Genomic DNA, 6302 nt, shown 5'->3' with positions numbered 1-6302 from the left:
TTGAATATGCATACCTCTGGAAAGATCTATAGAATCTAAGAGTAGAGATTTCTATGTGGAAGGCAAGGAGGTTCTGGCTAGATAAAGGACTGGGTTGGAAAGAAAGAAACTTTTTTTTGTTGTTGTTATCTTTTATAGTTTTTTGATTTATCTTTTATAGTTTTTTGATTTTTTTGAGCCATATGAACATAACTATTTAAACATTTTTGTAAAATCTTAAACCCATATATATGGCTTGCAATGCTAAGTAGAAAAATATTTGCCCACCAATAACAGAGACATTATTTGGTCTGATTTGATAACTGGAGCTCGAGCTGTGAGATGAAAGGACCACGAGTAGAGATGTGCCGATTTAAGGCAGGGGTCCCCAACCCCCGGGCTGTGGACCGATACCGGTCTGTGGCCTGTTAGGAAGTGGCCGCCCAGCAGAAGGTGACCGACCAGCCAGCGAGCGAAGCTTCATCTGCCGCTCCCCAGCGCTCACATTACCGCCTGAACCATCCCCCCTCCCAATCCGTGGAAAAATTGTCTTCCACGAAATTGGTCCCTGGTGCCAAAAAGGTTGGGGACCGTTGATTTAAGGTACTGGACAGAGGACAGTGAGGCACTGAGGGACTAGCACCCCTGCTGCTGGGTCCCATTGGAAGGGTAAAGGGGGTGGAGCTATCATGGAGGCAAGGCAAGGACAACAGCTCTAACTGTAGAAAGCAGCCCATGCCAGAAACAGTGCGGCAATAAGGAGCAAAAAGAAGCTGTATCCCAATCTTTCTTTCCTCCCACCCTTAATCTTCTGCTAGAGCCAAATATAAACCAGAGAACGAGGAAGGCTGGGGCACACTCTCTATAGTGGTCATCTTCCTCGGGACAAAGGATGGCCGAAAAGGGTGGAGAATACATCCAGGCAACAAATGAAAACTAACCAGAACAGGATATTAGGAGGACAATTTGCATCTTGGATGTGTGTGTAAATCCATCCATGTGTGTTCTATAAATGAGTTAAGATGGCCCCCGATATCGGCTCCTATGGTGTTACTTCTTCCCAGCAGGCTAGGGTCATGAGCTCAAATTTTGCCAGCGCCAGACTCAAGTTTTTACGCATCCAATTGCTTTAAACATAGCCCAAGTGACGATATTTATAGCCATTTAGAGACTGGTTGCCTTCTAAACTGCACTGTGGGACTGTGGGACTGCACTGATTTATCTGCCAGTTATAGATAAGACAAACCCCTGGGGCTATAGAAGAACGAAAACCTTGTTGCCCCTTGGAAGTCTCTGACCCAGAGGCTACCCACTTTGAGGCTGAGTGACATCACGGAGACATGTAAGCCTCTCTCTGATTCCCTTTTCCCCAGGGGCTCCCTTGCCCTCTTCCCTTATTATTATTTTTTTAAGTCAAAAGTCTTTTATTTATTTTTAAAAATTAATTTTTATTGGAATATAGTTGATTTACAATGTTGTGTTAGTTTCTGCTGCGCAGCAAAGTGAATCAGTTATACATACAAATATATCCACTCTTTCTTAGATTCTTTTCCCATATAGGTCATTATAGAGTATTGAGTAGAGTTCCCTGTGCTATACAGTGGGTCCTTGTTGGTTACCCATTCGAGTTCAAAGACTATATTCTCTAAATGCTACACTGTCATCAAAACTAAAAGCCTGAGAAATTCCCACTTAGATTGTCCACAAACATTTACTGAAGGGCTGCTCTGTCTGTGCCAGGCACCATGCTAACCACAGGAGACACAATGGTGAACAAGATTGACGTGGTCTCTGTCCGCCAGAATAAGAGCTAAAGTTTCCACTAGAGTCTGAGATCATAAGTTTTCCTTACAGCAGACAAGGAGCTTATCTATGTTATTAGTATTAACAATACTAATTAGTAATGTTCATAATTCTGTTCTATATTGAATATAATAAGTGTGCTTGAGTTTCTGATATAGTCACAGTGAATCTAAATAAATCTTTCTAACTATAATAGAAAACTATAAAATTTTTCTTGCAGTTACTGTTTAAAAAGGAGTAAGAAATTCTCCGTGTGTGTGTGTACACATGCACTTTGCTTTGAGAAAAAATAACCTATTAGTGAAAAATTAACATTAACAATCAGAAAATTTTAAACTTTGGTAAGCTTTAAATTATAAATTTGGATTGTTCTTACATAGTATCTTTGAGTTGAGCAGTGTTACCCAGTTGCCAGACTGAGCATGTGCTCTGGGCATGCACAAAGAGGGGCACTAAACACACAAACCAATAAGTAGATAAATAAATAGGAGAGAGTGAGAGCAAGAGAGATTTGGAGAAAGAGAGATTGAGACTGAGGTTGATTTAGCTTCAAAGGATTTAGCCAGAATTTTGAAAACAAAAAATATAGAAAAAAGTTTTACTATCTATGTACATGTACATTTTATTTAACTGTTTTTATTTTATATATATGGAGAAAATCAAGCATACCATAATGTTTTCATTGATTTGGGGTTTCTAAAAACCCTAACACAGTCGGTCTTATTTTGGATCAACTGTTTAACACTTTTCTTTTCATAGGTTGCCATTAAAGCAGAAGGACTTTTGAAGTGAACTGGTGCACCCCAGAAATAAAAATGTTAAAGTAACTTTAAATTCTTTTGTAAATTACAGAGAAACAACTATTGCCACCTAATGGAAACAATGCAAACTGCAATCGGTGCTTATTTCTTTAATAGGCATCTGCAACTTTTACAGCACGTTGGACTACATAAAAATGGTATCAGTTTAAAATGCAAATGACTTTAAAATAACAAATTTCGTAATGAGAAGTATGGAAACATCTATTAATATAAATAATGCACTTTTATATAATTACTGGACTTGGAAAAGCCTTATGCCTTATTTTAATACTTGACATTAAACAGTTCTGATGAACTTTTTCATGGTGCTACTTCTATTAAAACAAAAGCATAATATAACATGAGAAAATTATTTTTTATGACTTTAACTAGGTTTTTAAATTACATTGGAAAAAAATCTACTGAATACGCTTTGAGTTTACTATGAAATAAAATCTGAATACTTGATAATGGCTTTGTAATTATTTTTTGTTCATATGTTTAAATATTCCATGAATTTCATTTTCTCTTGGGAAATATATCTAAAGTATTTAGTTAAAACTAAGGTTTATTGTATAATTTAGGATGAATTACCATAATACCAAAGTTAGGTAATCAGTCAGTATAATGATTTAATGGGGATGTGATAATCATTAATATTCAAGATATGCCCTCTAACGAGACAGCACAGAAAGTTGCCTACCTAGTGGAATGTGTAGGTTTCTCAAATTATTGCACTGTCATATTGTCAAATTCTACTGTGTAAGAATGTCAAGTCATTGTTTTCCCAAAGTTACTCTTTAAGATGACTGACTATATTGTGCTTTTTTCATCTTGCTGACATCAGTTCTCTTTGGAAGAGAAACTTGGGACAGAAAATTTTGATGAGTAGTCAGAGAAGAAAGCTAGTCCTGACTGTGGGGCACTGCAGGGTAGGGAAAGTGAGGAAGGAAGTGCCCTCCCTCTCTGGCCCTGAACTCCTAGGGGAACCCAAGTGAAGGGGGAAAATCTGAAGACAATGGTAACAGCATGGAGAGATCGTTTACCTACTATACTATGTTGATGATAAAAGACTAGGATTTAGAGTCAAAAGACCTCCATGTTTTGGTTCTATAACCCTAACTGGGTTATCAATTAATCTTATAAGCCTTGGTTTGTTTATTTATCAAATGGGTATAAGATATTTATTTAAATCATGCACAACTGACAACTCACATAATAGCCAAGGCTTCCCATTAGTTGCTATGAGTTAGTCTATAATTAGACTACATGTTGCTATAATTAGTCTTAGCTAATTATGTGCCACTGGCTTAGGTGGAATAATAACTGGAGAATTATGGGGTTGGAAAGAGAGATTTTAATTTTTTTAAAGGTAGAAACTTGAGTATGTTTAAATGCTCAGAAGTATGCTCATGAGAGGAAGACATTGCCATTTACCTCACATAAGTCAACACTGACTTCTGAGGGTTATATATATCTGATATACAGCAAGCTGGAAAGGCATTCCAATTTATTGTTTTATGTTTTAAACCAAGAATATATCTGTAGGAGATATCATTAATGTTCATCAAATACCCATTTTTCTGTTCATTTCCCACCTGCTTCTTCAGCTGGGGTGTGTTCTTTTGAGCAGTTCTTTAACGAAGGAACTGTAAAAAGTGATATGTATCCTTCCAGATAGAGGAAATTAAGAGCCAGTGTGGTTTCAACATTTTTCTCCTCCCCATCATTTGTGTTCCCAATGGTATAATAAGGCTAATATAAATATTATATTATATATATTTAATATTTGAGATTGGTCTGTACTTTTCCATTTTTAGTACTATTTGGGGGGTGGGGTGAAATAAATGTTCCGATGGCTTTTACTAAAGAATCTAGGAGTTTTCATTCCTTTTCTGTGCTCGGGAACAATTCTAATAATATTAAAGTTGTAACTAAATTAATCTAATTTTTTCCTGATATGTATTATATTATTTAAAGCGATGAATTTTCCTCTTAACATTGTTTTAGCCTTTTCACACAGATTCTAATATTTTTATTAGAATTTTAAATTATTTTTTATATTTTTAAATTTTAAAATCACTTCTCTATTTTTCCTCTACGTAGTCTTCTGCCATATACAAATAGATGATAGATACATAGGAAGGTAGATCGATAGATACAATAGATAGATGTTAAAGTGAGATTCCTTTGTTTTTAACTGCTGTGAAACGTTGCTCAATAGAATAAAAGTTAGGAACCCTAATCACACATTCGTCTATGTATTAGTATGAAAATAGCAGAAAATTATTTCTGAAAAAATAAAACTTGGCTTTCTTTTATTGAGGAGTGTGTCTTATTTCAGTTTTTATTACTAAAACTCAAACTTTCCAATGCTGTTTATGAATATGATTTTAAAGTTTTTACAATGTGAAACTTGAACATCTTCGAATTTAGCAAAAATTCCATCATGAGAACAATTGAGCTATTCCTCTGAGTCCTAAATTTATCTTGGTTCAAATCACATTAACACACATGCCACACTGACTTCACCCAAGGATAATCAAGTAACAACTCAGAGATATTTACAGGGATGTTTTTGATTTTAAAGTTTACCATATCATATGGCAGCTGCTTTATGATTAGCTACAGGAATTTTTTTTCTATGTATTAGTAACTGGAGAAACTACATTTTTTTTTTTCTGAGCAACTGATGTAAAGCAATTAAAAGTACTCATTGTGGGCTTTCCTGGTGGCGCAGTGGTTGAGAGGCCGCCTGCCGATGCAGGGGACACGGGTTCGTGCCCCGGTCTGGGAAGATCCCACATGCCGCAGAGCGGCTAGGCCCGTGAGCCATGGCCACTGAGCCTGCGCGTCCGGAGCCTGTGCGTCCGGAGCCTGTGCTCCGCAACGGGAGAGACCACAACAGTGGGAGGCCCGCGTAGCACAAAAAAAAAAAAAAAAAAAAAGTACTCATTGTTAGTCAGTAGCTGTATAGAATTGTTGATTTAATTTAGAGCTTGTCAAATATGCATATTTTAAAAAACTTTAAAAATAGAACTAAGGACACATCAATCTAATAGAATCGAGGAAAAAATAATTAGAAAAGGAAAAGCATTGCTAACAGTACACAATCATATGATAGTAATATATCTACCATCAGAAACTACAATCAATACACACACACAAGGTAAAAGAGAAAAATTCTCAATTTGTTTAAACTACAAAATCAGCTATACCTTGTTTATAAGAGACATACTATAACGGTGTTCAGCAAAATGATTATCAAACAAAATAGATTTTAAGTTAAATACATTATTATGGAGAAGAGGGCATTACATGATAAAAGGAAGATATGATTTTGGTAAAACACATACTAATATATATGAAGTAAAAATTATAAATAGAAATTTATAGATATGCAATCACAGAGAAAGATTTGTAATTCTACTTAATATTTTAAAACATTAGTTGCTTGAGCAAACAAAAATTAGTGTCAATATAGAGTATTTAAACAAAGCAATTTATAAGCTTGACATAATAGCCATACACGGAATGCGTATAAAACAATTAGACAGTTTTATGTTATTTTCAAGTATAAGAAATCTCTTTAAAAATGAACGTGCTTTGGCCACAAAGAAACTCTCAACAGACGTAAATAATAAAATCAGAAATCATTAGCAAAAACATAGGCACTTGGACATTTAAAAATGCAATGTTAATATAATTTATTGGTTAAAG

The sequence above is a fragment of the Leucopleurus acutus genome (assembly GCF_964270905.1).
Source record: "Leucopleurus acutus genome assembly, chromosome: 5".
In the NCBI taxonomy this organism is placed as follows: domain Eukaryota; kingdom Metazoa; phylum Chordata; class Mammalia; order Artiodactyla; family Delphinidae; genus Leucopleurus; species Leucopleurus acutus.
Note: the sequence above shows the minus strand (reverse complement) of the source record.